Below are 14,447 nucleotides of genomic sequence, written 5' to 3'. Positions count from 1 at the left end.
TTTTTTTTTTTGCAAATAATAGTTAACTTAGAATTTCATGGCTGCAGCACGTGCCAAAGTAGTTGGGAAAGGGCATGTTCACCACTGTGTTACATGGCCTTTCCTTTTAACAACACTCAGTAAACGTTTGGGAACTGAGGAGACAAATATTTTAAGCTTCTCAGGTGGAATTCTTTCCCATTCTTGCTTGATGTACAGCTTAAGTTGTTCAACAGTCCGGGGGTCTCCGTTGTGGTATTTTAGGCTTCATAATGCGCCACACATTTTCAATGGGAGACAGGTCTGGACTACAGGCAGGCCAGTCTAGTACCCGCACTCTTTTACTATGAAGCCACATTGATGTAACACATGGCTTGGCATTGTCTTGCTGAAATAAGCAGGGGCGTCCATGGTAACGTTGCTTGGATGGCAACATATGTTGCTCCAAAACCTGTATGTACCTTTCAGCATTAATGACGCCTTCACAGATGTGTAAGTTACCCATGTCTTGGGCACTAATATACCCCCATACCATCACAGATGCTGGCTTTTCAACTTTGCGCCTATAACAATCCGGATGGTTCTTTTCTTTGACGTCCACAGTTTCCAAAAACAATTTGAAATGTGGACTCGTCAGACCACAGAACACTTTTCCACTTTGTATCAGTCCATCTTAGATGAGCTCAGGCCCAGCGAAGCTGATGGCGTTTCTGGGTGTTGTTGATAAACGGTTTTTGCCTTGCATAGGAGAGTTTTAACTTGCACTTACAGATGTAGCGACCAACTGTAGTTACTGACAGTGGGTTTCTGAAGTGTTCCTGAGCCCATGTTGTGATATCCTTTACACACTGATGTCGCTTGTTGATGCAGTACAGCCTGAGGGATCAATGGTCACGGGCTTAGCTGCTTACGTGCAGTGATTTCTCCATATTCTCTGAACCCTTTGATGATATTACGGAGCGTAGATGGTGAAATCCCTAAATTCCTTGCAATAGCTGGTTGAGAAAGGTTTTTCTTAAACTGTTCAACAATTTGCTCACGCATTTGTTGACAAAGTGGTGACCCTCGCCCCATCCTTGTTTGTGAATGACTGAGCATTTCATGGAATCTACTTTGATACACAATCATGGCACTCACCTGTTCCCAATTTGCCTGTTCACCTGTGGGATGTTCCAAATAAGTGTTTGATGAGCATTCCTCAACTTTATCAGTATTTATTGCCACCTTTCCCAACTTCTTTGTCACGTGTTGCTGGCATCAAATTCTAAAGTTAATGATTATTTGCAAAAAAAAAAAAAGTTTATCATGTGAACATCAAATATCTTGTCTTTGTAGCATATTCAACTGAATATGGGTTGAAAATGATTTGCAAATCATTGTATTCAGTTTATATTTACATCTAACACAATTTCCCAACTCATATGGAAACAAGGTTTGTAGTATGGCATTCAGATATGCCTTCAATAATACAGCAAATTCAGCGATACAGAGTATCATATTTCACTCTGACTCCTAGATGTGATCATTAAAGGCGCTGGAGACATTCATCAGTGAAGCCCGATTGCTCTGTGGCAGGCAGCAGAGGCAGGGTCTAGTCTGGGTTTTAAACAGGGATGAGCCAGCTGGAGCTGCTTATTTATCACAAGACTCTTACACTTGCTCTTGATAGAATTCACATAAATTAAAAACAAAATACAGGGGTGGATCTGTCATTTAAACGCTATATTAGGTTCGGCGTGACCCAACGAGTGCATGCTCTCACCCTTAGAGGGAGCTCCAACTCAGCTAGAGCACCAAAAGAAAAGCAAACAAAGGCATGAATTGCTTTGGCATTTGCTTGGATTCACATGCTTAAAACGTGGAGAAAAAGAGTCCAACTTGCTCAGAAGACAATGGTGGCATTAAAGAAGATACCCATTGTATTATTAACAATCATGTAATCATATCTTTACTTTTGACCTTCTTCACGGGAAGCAATACCGCAGATGCATATTTTATGGAAACCACAGCCATGACACACTTAATAAGTCATACAGTGGTGCAATAATAGACGTAAGAATAAAGCGATACAGTGAGAGTCATTTGGTATAATTAATTCACACAGCTGCCAGCTTCTAGTAATAATAGTCAATATTTTATGATCCTTTTTGCTGTTAACCTCAACACTGCCTGAGCTTGGTAAAGACCCCAGCATGTCGAAGCTACAACCTGGCAGCCCTCTTTTTCCTCTTCTGATTGAAAACACAGGTGCACCAAGTGAAGACGAGCATAATTACACCTATTCATCTACCCCCTCCCCCCCTTCCAGTTTCTATATCGCTTAATCTTTTCAGGGTCACTCAGAAGCTGCAGTCCATCCTGCTGACTAGGGTCAGTGAACACATCCCAGGACTGAAACACAGACAGTCATTTATTTCGACAGTTATTTAATTTAGGCTAGGCAATTTTATTTATGTACATAGCACATTTCATACACAAATTAGCTCAATGTGCTTTACATCACTGTTTCTTAAAGGGGAACTGCACTTTTTTGGGGGTTTTTTGCCTGTCGTTCACAATCATTATGAGAGACAAGAAGACAAAAGTGTTTTTTTTGTGTGTTTTTTTAACATGTAAAGATCAGCTCGTTCATGGTGGGTAGCAATGCCGCTAAGTAAGCAATCAATTCTACCTTCAACAACTGTCATCAATACTTCATTTACATTCCGTAAGCTGTAAGATAACCAAGCTGTAGCGACATTGTTATTGTAAGAGCGAACACTGAGGATTTTTTTTCTAGCGCAGTAACACATCGGCATGCACAATTAGTCGTAAAAGCTTGCTACGGAAAGAGATAAGCTAGCTTCTACGTTAGCACGAAACGCGTTTCAGTTTGTAATGCACAACACTGACTGAAAAACATGAACAATCATATTACAGTATTTGTAATGTAATAACCCACATTTCATGTTTTGTTTGTACACAGCAAGCCAGACAGCGTATGCACTGTAGTTTTAATAACACGCATGACGTTCTGTGTGTATCCTGATTGATATTAAAGTGTGACTCACTCGATGTTGTGCGTTTGGTCAAGCTGGCCGAGGACCTTTTTTTCTGGTTTATTTGGGTAAGCACTCCATTTATGTCGAAATAGCTTGGCTCCAAGTTCCACATTTATAGCGTTGTCATTTTCACCTCACTCTCTCATGCTCCAATGTCTCACCTTTCCTTTGTGCTGGCTTCTATAAGCAGTAGTTCATCCTCGGTGAATCCTCATTTGTCCAAAAATATAAAATCGTCTTTGTTGTCTGTTACTGATTCTGCCATTATTAGTACACGCACGCGTTTGTTTCCAGAAGCCGGAAGTGCGCCGCTATGGAAACAGAAATCAATGTGCTGAAGAAATCCGTCATTGATTGATCAGTCAGGCATTGATTAAAATGACCAAAATACGGTAAACATTGAACATATTGTTATGAATGTGTCTGTTACTACATTATATATACTTGCAGTGTGTATGTAAAACTATGATGTGGGGTTTTGAAGTTGTTTTAGAGCCGTTGAAGGTGACAACGGTAACTCCCATCTTTCGAGCATTCTTTATCATCTTCCATCCATCCATTTTTCACCCCTTGTCCCTCTCAGGGTCACGGCGGGTGCTGGAGCCTCTTTAAAATCCTAAAAAAAGACATATGTGTTCTTGTCTCTCATTATTATTTTGAACGATTGGCAAAATGTCCATTCCATTTCCAGCGAACGCCCCCAAGAGTGCCACCAAAAATATCTTAGGCAAAATTTCCATTCCAATTCCAGCAAACGCCCCCAAGAGTGCCACCAAAAATATCTGTTTCTCAGCTGTGTTCCGAATGGGCCGCAGTGGTACTCAGTTGTAATACACTTTTCCGCCACTTGTGGCAGTAATTACAATATCAAACAAACAGAAATCTTGAGCTAAAATCAGAGAAGTTTCATCAGCGCAAAAATTATGACTAAAGTGGTGAAGTTTGCACTTTAGTTTAGTTAAAAAACATGTATTGTTATTTATTATTAAGTTAGTTAGTATTTATTGGTATGTGGGTGTTATGACCCGCTGCCCAGGACCATAGTTTGTTTACGTTTTCTAGTCACTTGTGATTTCAGCACCTCTTGATTTTGTTTGTTTCAGTTGCCATGACGGCAGATTGCACACACCTGCCTCTGGTTAGTGTTCGGGACGCTCACCTGTTGTCCGGGCACTAATCAGAGGGCTATTTAGTCTATGCCCTGGCCTCACTCGGTCTGGCTTCCTAATTTGCTTTATTGCAACAGACGACGACTATTTTGTATTCCTGCTCGCTTCCACGCTAGGCTCTTTGCTTGCTAGCTCCCACGCTAGCCCCTTTGTTTTTGCCTTCCGTTTTTGTTTGTTCCCGTATGATTTACTTCTTAAATAAATAATTTCCTACCTGCAGGCTGTGTCCGAAGCCCGTCTGCATTCCTGGGAGAACAACCTCGCATCGCGATGCGACCCGGTCGTCACAGTGGGCTTGTAAAAAAGCCTCAGGGAGTTGAACGCCCCTGCCTTACATAGTTCCGGGTCACCCTTTGGCAAAGTGTAGCACCGGAATGCCCCCCCGCCCCCCATCAGGTTTATGATACCCCCCATGAAAGAAACTAAGAGAGGATGCGTTACCCGGCCCGGAGGAAGCCCGGTGCCCTCCTCCAGAGCTAGGCCCAGAGGCAGGGCTCGTCAGCGAGCGCCTGGTGGCCGGGCTAGCCACGGAGCCCGGCCGGGCACAGCCCGAAGAAGATAAGTGGACACACCATCCTCTCCGCCACGTGGGCCCACCACCCGCGATCAGAACCAGTGGGGTCGGGTGCGCTGCCAAGTGGATGGCAGTGAAAGTGGAGGCTCCAGACGGACCAATTCGGGGCAGCAGAGGTTGACTTTTGGGACGTGGAACGTAGGGCTGGGCGATATGGCCTTTTTTTAATATCTCAATATTTTTAGGCCATGTCACGATACACGATATATATCTCGATATTTTGCCTTAGCCTTGAATGAACCCTTGATGCATATAATCACAGCAGTATGATGATTCTATGTGTCTACATTAAACATTCTTGTTCATACTGCATTAATATGTGTTCATTTTATACTTTCATGCAGAGAGGGAAATCACATCTAAGTCAATTGACCAAAACTGTATTAAACAGTTATTAAGCAGTGGCACAAACATTCATGACATTTCAAAACAGAAAGTGCAAGATTGTCAGAGACATTTTAAAACAAGCTATTAGTGCACTTTTGTGCAAAATGTCACTAAGATGACATATCAAAACAACACTAAATTAAAGTGCACTTTTTGTACAGAACGCCACTACAATAGTTTAAAACAAATAAAGTGCACTTTTGTGCATGATGTCACACAAGATATTTCAATAACTGTCAAGTAAAATGAGCTGCATAATAGGAAATCAAATAGTGTATGTCCTTCACTATGTGGTAGTTTACTGCGGACGTTATCTCCTTCTGTTGTTGACTATTATTTCCATACGGTGTTGATGTGGAAATGGTTGCCTCGGCATTTTGTTGGTGTGGCACCGAACGGAGATGTTGACATGCAGAGTTTCAAGCACTCTTCATTCTCTGGCGGGTGATTTTTCAAATGATGCTACATATTAGCAATAATGCTACTTTTTGTAGCAACGCTTTTGCCCCACACTTGACAAATTACGGTTGTCTGTTCGATATATTCCCGCTTGAAGCCACACCACCGCCAGACGATGGACCCCCAGCTGTTTTTCTTGGGAATTAATTCTACCATCATTTGTTACCAGATTCGCACCTTCTTTCTCTTGTATTACCACTCGCACCACAGCTAACGTTACCCATGCCGCTACCTCTCTGCTCCGTGAGGGCGTATACGTATGTGACGTATGTAAGAAGGTGCGCTTGTTTAATGTCTCTGAGAAGCAGAGACAACAAATAGTGAGAAAAGCCTGTAGTGTAATGCCCACAGCTAAAAGCAACTGTGTGAGAACGTATACTCGAATATCACGATATAGTCATTTTCTATTTCGCACAGAGACAAACTCGCGATATATCGAGTATATTCGATATATCGCCCAGCCCTAGTGGAACGTCTCTACGCTGGTGGGGAAGGAGCCTGAGCTGGTGCGGGAGGTGGAGCACTACCGGTTGGATCTGGTGGGGCTTACCTCTACGCATAGCAAGGGCTCTGAAACCACACTCCTGGACAAGGGATGGACCTTGTTCACTTCTGGAGTTGCTCAGGGTGTGAGGGCCCAGGCGGGTGTGGGGATACTCACGAGTCCCCGGCTGAGTGCCTGTACGTTGGAGTTCACCCCAGTGGACAAGAGGCTCACCTCCCTTCGCCTTAGGGTTGGAAGGGGGAAAAATTCTGACTGTTGTTTGTGCGTATGCACCAAACAAGAGTTCAGAGTATTCGGCCTTCTTCGATACCTTGCATGGGGTCCTGTATGGGGCGCCGGCAGGGGATTCCATAGTCTTGCTAGGGGACTTCAACGCGCACGTGGGCAATGACAGTGATACTTGGACTGGCGTGATTGGGAGGAACGGTCTCCCTGATCTGAACCTGAGTGGTGGATTGTTATTGGACTTCTGTGCTAGTCATGGACTTGCGATAACAAACACCATGTTCGAGCATAAGGATGCTCATAGGTGTACCTGGTACCAGAGCACCCTAGGCCTAAGCTGCTAAAGCTGCAGCTGCGAGCTGTGGCCAGAAGGTCTTAGGTGCCTCAAGGGGCGGTAACCCTCGAACACCCTGGTGGACAGCGGTGGTCAGGGAAGCTGTCCGACTGAAGAAGGAGTCCTACCGGGGTATGTTATCTCAGGGGACTCCGGAGGCAGTTGCAAGGTACTGACAGGCCCGAAGGGCAGCGGCCGTGGCTGTGGACGAGGGTAAGCAGAGGGTGTGGGAGCAGTTCGGGGAATCCATGGAGAAGGACTATCGGGCGGCACCAAAGCTGTTCTGGAAGACCATATGGCACCTCAGGAGGGGGAAGCAGGTAACCATCCAAGCTGTGTACAGCGGGGATGGGACTCTGCTGACTTCAAGTGAAGAAATTGTAGGGCGTTGGAAAGAGCACTTTGAGGAACTCCTGAACCCAACTACATCAGACACACCCTCCTTGACAGGAGCGGAGCCTGAGGATGATGGGGGATCGACGTCGATCTTTCGGAGTGAAGTCACTGAGGTAGTTAGACAACTCCACAGTGGCAAAGCTCCGGTGGTTGACGAGATCCGTCCGGAAATGCTGAAGGCTATGGGTGTTGATGGGCTGTCTTGGTTGATACGCCTTTTCAACATTGCGTGGAAGTCTGGAACAGTACCGAGGGAGTGGCAGACTGGGGTGGTAGTTCACCTATTCAAAAAGGGGGACCAGAGGGTGTGTGCTAATTACAGGGGTATCACACTACTCAGCCTCCCTGGGAAAGTTTATGCCAAGGTACTGGAAAGGATAGTCGAACCTCAGATTCAAGAGGAGCAATGTAGATTCCGCCCTGGTCGTGGAACAACTGACCAGCTCTTTACTCTTGCGGGAATCCTGGAAAAGGCCTGGGAGTATGCCTATCCAGTCTACATGTGCTTTGTGGATTTGGAGAAGGCGTATGACCGGGTCCCCCGGGAGATCTTGTCGGAGGTGCTGAGGGAGTACGGGGTGAGGGGAACCCTGCTGAGGGCCATCAAATCTCTGTACAACCAAAGCGAGAGTTGTGTTCGGGTGCTTGGATGTAAGTCAGATCCGTTTCCAGTGGGGGTTGGTCTCCGCCAAGGCTGCGCTCTGTCACCTATCCTGTTTGTGATTTTTATCGACAGGATTTCTAGGCCGAGTCGTGACCATGGCGGAGAGGGTATACGTCTCGGGGGGCTAAAGGTTGCGTCACTGCTGTTTGCAGATGATGTGGTCCTGATGGCATCTTCGGTTCGTGACCTTCAGCTCTCACTGGATCGGTTCGCAGCCGAGTGTTCAGCGGCTGGAATGAGGATCAGCATCTCCAAATCTGAGGCCATGGTTCTCAGCGGGAAACCGATGGTTTGTACAGTCCAGGTAGAGGACGAGACTGTCCCAGGTGGAGGAGTTTAAGTATCTCGGGGTCTTGTTCACGAGTGAGGAAAAGATGGAGAAGAAAATCAGCCGGAGAATCGGAGCAACTGGGGCAGTATTGCAGTCTCTCTGCCGCACTGTGACAACACAAGAGCTGAGCCAGAAGGCAAAGCTCTCGGTCTACCGAGCTATCTATATTCCTACTCTCACCTATGGTCATGAAGTGTGTGTCATGACCGAAAGAATAAGATCGCGGATATAAGCCGCCGAAATGAGTTTCTTCAGAAGGGTGGCTGGCATCTCCCTTAGAGATAGGGTGAGAAGTTCAGTCACCCGAGAGAGACTCGGAGTAGAGCCGCTGCTCCTTCGCTTGGAAAGGAACCAGCTTAGGTGGTTCGGGAATCTCGTGCGGATGCCTCATGAGCGTCTCCCTAGGGAGGTCCTCGTTGCACGTCCCACTGGGAGGAGACCCCGCGGCAGGCCATGGACCAGATGGGGGGGGGGGGGGGGGGATTACATCTCCTCTCTGGCCTGGGAACGCTTCGGGATTCCCCAGGAGGAAGTTGTTAATGTTGCTCTGGAGAGGGAAGTCTGGGGGTCTCTGCTGGAGCTGTTGTCCCCGCGACCCAATTCCGGATAAGCGGTTGAAGATGGATGGATGGATAGTTAGAATTGTATCCATTTTAACATTGATTATTAACATTAATATTTTTCATCAGTTTTTCTAAGTCCCTTCTCTTGAGGTAAATTTGATTAGTGTACATACATATATTTATTGTAATCAGCCTGACCTACTGTTAGCCTTGATAATAGTCTTTGTGGTTAATACATGGTTTCATATCATTTGACAAGGTTGTAAACTGTAAATAGGTTAGATACAACTATTGAATATGATTCAAATCAGGAGTAAGATTACTAATTCAGTGTTAATATTTGAGTGGGTCCCGGCTCCCTCTTTAGTGTAAAAGTTGGGCCCCGTGGTCCAAAAGGTTAAGAAACCCTACTTTACATTGATTACAAATTCAACATTTAAAAGCATTTTGAGAGCAAATAACATTTAAAAACTAGAAAAGCACTCAGAGAGAGCATACCTCTGCCAGGCACTATCTCCAGGTTGTAGAGTCCTTTTAAACAAAGGGCGGTGATCCGAATCACCCTCAAAAGCAAATCACTTGTTTTCTGATCCCATTTCTGACAATTCCTGAAAGTTTGGGCAAAATCCACTCAACACTTTCGGTTCTAAAGCGGAATGAAATTAATAGAGTGAACCCTCTTGTCAGCCATCCTCTTCGTCTCTGTGGATAGAGGCGAAGATGGAGCTGCAACTATACACACACGGAGAAATTGAGCCTCGTAATGTTAACGTAAAGTAGTATAAATAATCCGGATCACCTTCCAAATCTAATCATTTGTTCCTTATGCTATTTCTGACATTTCTTGAAAGTTTCCTGAAGATCCGTAACAAAGTACAGAATTAAAATGACAGTAAACGTAATCTACATGTTCATGTTCTGTGGGATGAATCTGTAGAGCGTAGCTCAAGGTCAATATGCAAAATTGGAATCTTGGTTGTAGTCTTGCTACTAGGGCTGCCCTTGACTAAAGATTTTCATTGTCAAATCAGATTTGTTGTATTTGGCGATTAGTCGACTATATGCAAAATATTTTTTTATGCTACCAAAATCACAGCTAATGGGGATCCTCCGATCTGAACAGAACCCATTTGCAACTTTTCGCCAACCTAAAAAGTCTAAAAATCTCAGCGAAAAAAAACAAAACACGGTTGAGTTTGGATTCGACTCTGGCGTAGCACATACAAGATCAAATTAGACGACTATCTAGAGGAAATAAATGTCAGAACGAAATTTCCATTGGTGAACTTGCGAAGGGGTCATTACCGTCAGTGCTGCCTCTCCTTATAGGCAAACTACGTGATGTGCATAGGGCCCCATGATCCAAGGGGGCCACATTTTGCGTGAAGAAGCACATTAAAAATGTCAATGAATAAATGACAGGGCGTTTCATATAAAATTTGCCGCCAACGTATTCCTAGTAGAGGTGGGTATCGAATCTGGTACTTTTTTGGCACCGACTGAATCCCTACTGGGCAACCAATTTAAATAAAAGGGTTCCATGTTTCAGTACCTGGGTCACGCCCGGTTACAGACTCAACTACCACTAGAATGTTGCAGTTTTCAATGCCGACAAAGAAAGTGACTCAAAAAAACGCTCAAACGCAAGTTAAGGCTCCACTTTTCCACAAAATGCGCTAGCTTGATGCCAATAAACATTGGCGTTGCTATTGACATGCTACTGATTAGCATGAGTAATTTTTACTTTTTTTAAGGACTGAAATGACCAACACACCATAAACTATACACTACTGCCATCTGACTGTTTGGATTTGCAACTGTAATTGCAACTTATTGTCATACCTGCAAATGATACTCAGAAATGTGATAATAAAACAAGATGTAACAACTAGACAGCAATTATCATAACCAGGTCAATATTTAACGTGTCAAGAAAAAATGAAATTATTTATAAAACAATTTATATTTATTAACACAGTAAAGTACCAAAAATTGGTACCGTTTAGTACTGGCATCGTCTTGAAGGGCCACAGGTCTTCTATCCCGTAACATCCTCCGAACAAACTCGTTGTACACGGGGTACCTCAGCTGCTCAACTTCCCTCCCTCTTTCTAAGGGACGGCGTGGCGAAGTTAGTGGAGTGGCCGTGCCAGCAATCGGAGGGTTGCTGGTTACTGGGGTTCAATCCCCACCTTCTACCATCCTAGTCACGTCCGTTGTGTCCTTGGGCAAGACACTTCACCCCTTGCTCCTGATGGCTGCTGGTTAGCGCCTTGCATGGCAGCTCCCGCCATCAGTGTGTGAATGTGTGTGTGAATGGGTGAATGTGGAAATACTGTCAAAGCGCTTTGAGTACCTTGAAGGTAGAAAAGCGCTATACAAGTATAACCCATTTACCATTTATCATTTAGCAAGGGGGTTGAATGTCTGATGATGTCAATTTGTCAATTGAATAGTCGACTACTGTAAGACACTCTACTTGCTGCGTAACCAGATATTTCAGAGCAGCCTAAAAATCTTCTTTAAGTTTTGTTTTGGGTTGTGTAATTTAATAGTCTAAACCTAGCCTTGACTGCAGAGTGACAGTTTGGGTTGAGGCAGTGTCGAAACTCGTGATTTCGCCATTAAATTGAGTGTTTTTAACTGTCAGCCTTACACAAACAATGTTTGAGATGTGGACTCTCTGTGGAGCTCGTAATGGAAGATCAGAAAGACAAGGTTCAAGCTGTAACCGCTGCTGCTATTACACGCCTACTCGGCGCAACATAGGCAACCGGGGGATTTGCTAAACAATTGAAATATGAACTTGAACTATGGTAGCTTCAAACGGCTGTGTAGTTTCAAACACTTACCCAAATTACCTTCAATTTTTCCCAATATCTCCCTTGACCTTACAAAGAAGCATCAAACAAATCTGTGTATTATATTTTGAACATTATAATGGGCCATTCCGCTGTATCGTTGCCATTTGCTTATTGTAACGCTAAACTTAAATGTCTTTCTTTTTCAACTATAATAACTCTGATAATAAACATATTAAACTATTAAAAAATGTGTCTGGGCCCACCTCAGACAACTTTATTTCATTTTTGTACAAGAGTCCCGAGCCAAAGATGACTCATGTGAGTAACAAGAGTGAGTTTTTAGCATAGATTTAAAGGCCTACTGAAATGCCATTTTCTTATTTAAACGGGGATAGCAGGTCCATTCTATGTGTCATACTTTATCATTTCACCATATTGCCATATTTTTGCTGAAAGGATTTCGATTCGGATCAAGAAAGCGACGATTTCCCCATTAATTTGAGCGAGGATGAAAGATTCGTGGATGAGGAAAGTGAGAGTGAAGGACTAGAGGGCAGTGGGAGTGATTCAGATAGGGAAGATGCTGTGAGAGGCGGGTGGGACCTGATATTCAGCTGGGAATGACTAAAACAGTAAATAAACACAAGACATATATATACTCTATTAGCCACAACACAACCAGGCTTATATTTAATATGCCACAAATTAATCCTGCATAACAAACACCTCCCCCCTCCCGTCCATATAACCCGCCAATACAACTCAAACACCTGCACAACACACTCAATCCCACAGCCCAAAGTACCGTTCACCTCCCCAAAGTTCATACAGCACATATATTTCCCCAAAGTCCCCAAAGTTACGTACCTGACATGCACATAGCGCCACGCACGTACGGGCAAGCGATCAAATGTTTGGAAGCGTACTCACGGTACCGTGTCTGCGTATCCAACTCAAAGTCCTCCTGGAAAAAGTCTCTGTTGTCCCAGTTCTCCACAGGCCAATGGTTAAGATTGACTGTCATCTTTTGGGAATGTAAACAATGAAACACCGGCCGTGTTTGTGTTGCTGAAGTCGGCCGCAATACACCGCTTCCCACCTACAGCTTTCTTCTTTGCTGTCTCCATTGTTCATTGAACAAATTGCAAAAGATTCACCGACACAGATGTCCAGAATACTGTGGAATTTTGCGATGAAAACAGACGACTTAATAGCTGGCCACCATGCTGTCCCAAAATGTCCTCTACAATCCGCGACGTCACGCGCTGACGTCATCATACCGAGACGGTTTCAGCAGGATATGTCGCACGAAATTTAAAATTGCACTTTAGTAAACTAACCCGGCCGTATTGGCATGTGTTGCAATGTTAAGATTTCATCATTGATGTATAAACTATCAGACTGCGTGGTCGGTAGTAGTGGGTTTCAGTAGGCCTTTAACAAATACATTAAATATAGCCACGTGCAATCTATGCTTAAAGCATGTTGACACTACGCACATTACAGTGATTCAACAAAAACATTTTAGAAATAAACTAATATTAAAAAAAATACTTAGGAACATGACTTTGCTGAGAGTATAGAAATATTGACTGTACAGGAAAATTAATGAGTGAATTTACTTTTTTTGCCTCCCCACCACCTGCGGAGGATGTGAATGATACAACTTTCTGTGGACCATGTGACTTGGGAAATATTCCACATTTTTTCAGAGGAGTTAATGTGTTAGGGTAACATAACACCGACAATACCAACATTGGAGCCTTGAGTATTGGCCAATATACCATACGATATCGGCACAAATCATACACATATCATGTAGTTAGTAATATTATAATAGGTTTGATTGAGTGAATTACTCAAACAGAGAACCATGGTGGGTATTTATTATTAAAGCCCTACTTAAGAACTTTCAGTTTTGGTTGATTTTGGCGGCGCTAGGGGACCAAAGCGGTAGTGTTTTGCCAGAAGGAAGACCACATTTCCCATGAGGACTAACACATATAGGGTCAAACTGACACGATAATACCACAATGATTCAGTAAGAACCTACATATTTTACTTAAACTTTATATTTGCGGTTTGCAGTCATCGCATTGTTTTTTCTTTGTACAGTACTTTTGAGCTTGTTGCATGGCTGGTCAGTGTGGAATTGAGAACTAACAAACTGGAGACTATTTATTGTTACCACGCAAATTTCCGATAGCTCACATTAGCATTAGCATTTTGATTTGAGCATGAAAAGTCACTTACTAGTTTAGCAGGAACAAAGCCAAGGCAACGCAGATCTGAAATCCCTCCTCGTCTTTGAGCTCACAACAGCGAGTGACAGCAGTGCCAATGTTGATCCTCGATTGTCCTTCCCTTTTTCTTTTTTTTTTTCGCTTTCTTGTTTTTCGCTCATATCGGACTAATATCCGATATCAGCCCTAGTAACAGAGCACGACTAAAGTGTTAATTTTAACAACATTTTTATATATGTTTTTATGTTTCAAATAAAATAAAGTGAAAGTATAATTGGGATAAAGAATAACACAAACATAGGATGTCTAAAGAACATATCATCTTCTGAAGGATTGAAATGATTAAACTGTAAAGACTAATTTTAGGAAGCTGGGACAGCAAATGCTCTTTTTCCAATGTACAAGGTACAAACCCTGTTTCCATACGAGTTGGGAAATTGTGTTAGATGTAAATATAAACGGAATACAATGATTTGCAAATCATTTTCAACCCATATTCAGTTGAATATGCTACAAATACAACATATTTGATGTTCAAACTCATAAACCTTTTTTTTTTTGCAAATAATCATTAACTTTAGAATTTGATGCCAGCAACACGTGACAAAGAAGTTGGGAAAGGTGGCAATAAATACTGATAAAGTTGAGGAATGCTCATCAAACACTTATTTGGAACATCAAATTGCAGCCACGCTTCCGTCAGTCTACCCCAGGGCAGCTGTGGCTATGAAAGTAGCTTACCACCACCAGGTGTGAATGAATGATGGGTTCTA

At 43.4% G+C, this 14,447-nt stretch overlaps 1 protein-coding gene across 6 annotated transcripts in view; it reads left to right on the top strand.

Annotated features, from left to right (window-relative positions):
• Positions 1 to 14,447, top strand: part of cfap221 (cilia and flagella associated protein 221) — a 148,206-nt gene that overhangs the window by 45,432 nt on the left and 88,327 nt on the right. For 4 of the 6 annotated variants that reach the window (XM_061984984.2, XM_061984983.2, XM_061984982.2 and 1 more), the window contains one exon: positions 4,410 to 5,545. The exons of the other annotated variants lie outside the window; for them this stretch is intronic. The gene's annotated coding sequence lies outside the window, so the exon portion shown is untranslated. Of the gene's footprint in view, positions 1 to 4,409; positions 5,546 to 14,447 lie in introns of those variants that run through there. 6 annotated transcript variants of the gene reach the window in all.

Source organism: Nerophis lumbriciformis, linkage group LG23 (assembly GCF_033978685.3).
Source record: "Nerophis lumbriciformis linkage group LG23, RoL_Nlum_v2.1, whole genome shotgun sequence".
NCBI lineage: Eukaryota > Metazoa > Chordata > Actinopteri > Syngnathiformes > Syngnathidae > Nerophis > Nerophis lumbriciformis.
The sequence above is the reverse complement of the archived record's forward strand: the minus strand, read 5'-3'. Positions and strand labels throughout refer to the sequence as shown.